The sequence below is a fragment of the Mus musculus genome, chromosome X, assembly GCF_000001635.26.
Source record: "Mus musculus strain C57BL/6J chromosome X, GRCm38.p6 C57BL/6J".
In the NCBI taxonomy this organism is placed as follows: Eukaryota; Metazoa; Chordata; class Mammalia; order Rodentia; family Muridae; genus Mus; species Mus musculus.
In genome coordinates, this window is record NC_000086.7 from 158,148,772 (window position 1) to 158,152,705 (window position 3,934).

At 42.6% G+C, this 3,934-nt stretch overlaps 1 pseudogene; it reads left to right on the forward strand.

Annotated features, from left to right (window-relative positions):
* On the forward strand, positions 1,019-2,590 carry Gm8659 (predicted gene 8659; annotated as a pseudogene).

Sequence of the window (3,934 nt, forward strand, 5' to 3'; positions counted from 1 at the left end):
AAAATGGAAAAAAAAATAACATTCATAACTTAGAAAACAAAAAAAACAAAAAACAAAAAAAAAAAATTTTCTGGGGCCCATGGTACTTCTCAAGGTGACCTGTTGCTTTGCCCAGGAAGAGGGAAGGAATTTGAAGATATAGACATGCTGGACTTATCTTTCTTTTGTTCAAAATGATTGATTGTAAGAACATTTTAAAGATGGTTCCTCGTAAACAAATGTGGTTAATATTCCCAGTGAGTCTCCATTGGTAAGAACTAACTTTTTGTTTGGAAGTAGATGTCAGTTGGAGATCGCTTCTTGGTTAGGACTAAGAGCTTCTGTTTACTTCCCCCTCTCAGCACTGGGATCCTTTCAGAGTTAAACCTGTGCAGACTTTGTGTATGCTGCCACAGCCTCTGTGACTATGTTCATATGCACATCAGAGCTGCTGTGTAAGATTTGAAAAAGGGGGGAGAGGCTTCTCAGCATTTGCTCATGCTCAAAGATGGAAGACTTCTGGCTTAATACTTTTCTTAAGGTACCAGTAGAGGTTTTCCATTTTCCTTCTTTCTTTCCTTCTTTCTTTCTTTCTTTCTTTCTTTCTTTCTTTCTTTCTTTCTTTCTTTCTTTCTTTCTTTCTTTCTTTCTTTCTGTCTTTCTCTCTCTCTCTCTCTCTCTCTCTCTCTCTCTCTCTCTCTCTCTCTCTCTTTCTTTCATTTTATTTTAACTAAAAAACCCAACCAGGGAGATTTTTCTACTTCCACACACTGCCTAGAACCCAATGTTGATAAGAATTGTTTCTTTTACTAATCTAAAGTTGTTCTCTATCTACTCTTTGCTGTGATTTTCTAGGCTTCCCAACTCTCCTTGCAGCCATGCATCTTATTATTTGTTTCCAGATGGAAGTGATACCAGAAAGTACTAGGTATCTCTAATATGCCCCGGAATTGTGGCTCCAGGCAAGGGCATCCTGGCTGCAGATGAGTCCACTGGAAGCATTGGCAAGTATCTGCAGTCCATTGGCCCCCACCTCCATCCCTGCTGAATATGCTACGTTCTCTTGGAATGCATCACAGAACGAGGTTCTGGTGACCCTAGGCGTGTTCGCTCCTTAGTCCTTTCGCCTAACCACCGGCATACCCATCAGACACACCCCACCCAGTGCCAGGCAAGGTGATCCATGGCAATGCACAGGCAAGATGTGTCCAGGTTCAACATGACCCGCCTGTCCCTGGCTCTGGCTTTTTCCTTTCCCCCAGCTGCCAATGAGCAACCCCACTCTGGGCTGGAGAACACCCAGCAACAGATAGATTTAGGAAAGGAAAGTACTACCACCGGAACTATGCTCTACCCATACCCAGAACTGACCCCGGAGCAGAAGGAGCTGTCTGACATCGCTCACTGAATTGTGGATCTGGGCAAGGGCATCCTGGCTGCAGATGAGTCCACTGGAAGCATTGGCAAGCGCCTGCAGTCCTTTGGCACCGAGAACACCAAGGAGAACAGGCAATTCTACCGCCAGTTGCTGCTGACTGCTGGTGACCTTGTGAATTCCTGCATTGGGGTTGTGATCCTTTTGCATGAGACACTGTACGGGAAGGCAGATGATGGACGTCCTTTTCCCCAAGTTATCAAATCCAAGGGTGGTGTTGTGGGCATTAAGGTAGATAAGGGTGTGGTGCCCCTGGCAGGAACCAATGGTGAGACTACTACCCAAGGGCTGGATGGGCTGTCTGAACGCTGTGCCCAGTATAACAAGGATGGAGCTGACTTTGGTAAGTGGTGCTGTGTGCTAGAGATTGGGAAACATACTCCCTCAGCCCTTACCATCATGGAAAATGCCAATGTTCTGGCCCATTATGCCAGCATCTACCAGCAGCATGGTATTGTACCCATTGTAGAGCCTGAAATTCTCCCTGATGGGGACCATGGCTTGAAGTGTTGCCAGTATGTAACTGAGAAGGTACTGGCAGCTGTCTACAAGGTGCTGAGTGACCACCATGTCTATCTGGAAGGCACATTGTTGAAGCCCAACATGGTCACCCTTGGTCATACTTGCACCCAGAAATTTTCCAGTGAGGAGATTGCCATGGCAACAGTCACATCACTTTGTCGCACAGTGCCCCCTGCTATCTCTGGGGTCATTTTCCTGTCTGGAGGGCAGACTGAGGAAGAGGCATCCATCAACCTCAACGCTATCAAGTGTCCCCTGCTGAAGTCATGGGACTTTCTCCTATGACCGAGCCTTGCAGGCCTCTGCTCTAAAGGCCTGGGGTGGGAAGGAGGAGAACTTGAAGGCAGCCCAGGAGGAGTACATCAAGAGAGCCCTGGACAACAGCCTCGCTTGTCAAGGAAAGTATACACTAAGTGGCCAGACTGGAGCCACAGCCAGTGAATTTCTCTTCATCTCTAACCATGCCTACTAACCAGAGCTAATCTAAGGCTGCTGCAATCAACACTCCAGGCTCCTGCCTACACACTTGCTATTGAAGAGTGGCCTTCAGGCTCTTTTCCATCACTCTTGCTGCCCTCATGTGTGCAGTGTTGTCTGTGAAGGCTAAATCTGCCATCCCTTCCAGCCCACTGCCAGTAAACAACTATTTAAGGGAAAAAAAGAAATGTTTGTGAATGTACACAATTGTGTAAACAACAATTAATGAAAATAAAGTCCATAAATTTGAAAGGAAGCAAGCAGGGGCTTATGGAAGGATTTGAAGGGAGAACAGGTAAGGGAGAAATGTGATTATACTATAATCTCAAAAATACAAAATAATAAAATAAAACAAGAATTTGTTTCAGCTGAATTTGTTTCAATAATACTTATGCCATCATTTTCACCTTAAACCATTTATCTACTTGCCCTTATTCTCCTACTTGCTAAAATGCTGTAGAAGAGTCTGTCGTTGCCTATTAAGAGCCAAACAGTACTATCCTTCTGTTTATCCTACCATAAATGATAGTCTCCTAGAAAAAAGAGATTCACATCTGAAGTAAGGATTCATAAAGACAAGCCAAGGAAATTAAAAACAAGATGAAAGACTCGGGTTATCAGTCATATAGTCATATTTGTCAGTACTTGTTTCTGGAGTAGTGAATTAAAGCAATTCTCCATGTTGAAAAATAAAATGAAGATCAAGTCTGATTTTGGCTCATTTTATTTTCTTCATCTGAAAGCCAATAAAAAGTCATGATCATGGAATGACAAGAATGAGATAAAACAAGAGTTCATTATTGTATGATTAATGCATACCAGAGACTTATATATTATTATCAAGATAGTTTTGTGGATTAGGAACAGGTAGTCTTGCAGAGCTCAGTAACTTAATTAAGGACACACAAAAAATAGATCTAGAATATAAACCAATGTCTATGTCTACCTCTGCTAATATTGCCTGAATATTATCAAGCAACTCATGTGATTTTAAAAACACCATGGGGAAAAACCTGTAGTTGTGGAACTGGAGAGATGGGTAAGAATTTAAGAGTGCCCTCAGTCCTGTGAAGGTTCTATGCTCCAGTATAGGAGAATGCCAGGACCAGAAATGGGAGTGGGTAGATTGGGGAGCAGGGGGAGGGGGAGGGGATAGGGGATTTTCAGAGGGAAAACTAGGAAAGGGGTTAACATTTGAAATGCAAATAAAGAAAATATCTAATAAAAATGAAAAAAAGAAAACATTTCACAAAACAAACAAACATAGTGCTTCCTGCTCTTCCAGAAAGCCCAAGTTCATAACACCCACAACCTGTGGTTCATAGGTACCTATAATACCAGTTCTAGGGGACCCAACATCCTCTTGTAGCCTCCAAGGGCACCTGCACATATATAACATGCATTCATACAAGTACACACTTGTAAGTAAACAAAAGAAATTAAAACTCTTAAAATATAGTTATGTTAATTTTCCATTTCTGTGTCAAAATATTTGAGATTAAAAAGAGGAACCTTTTAATT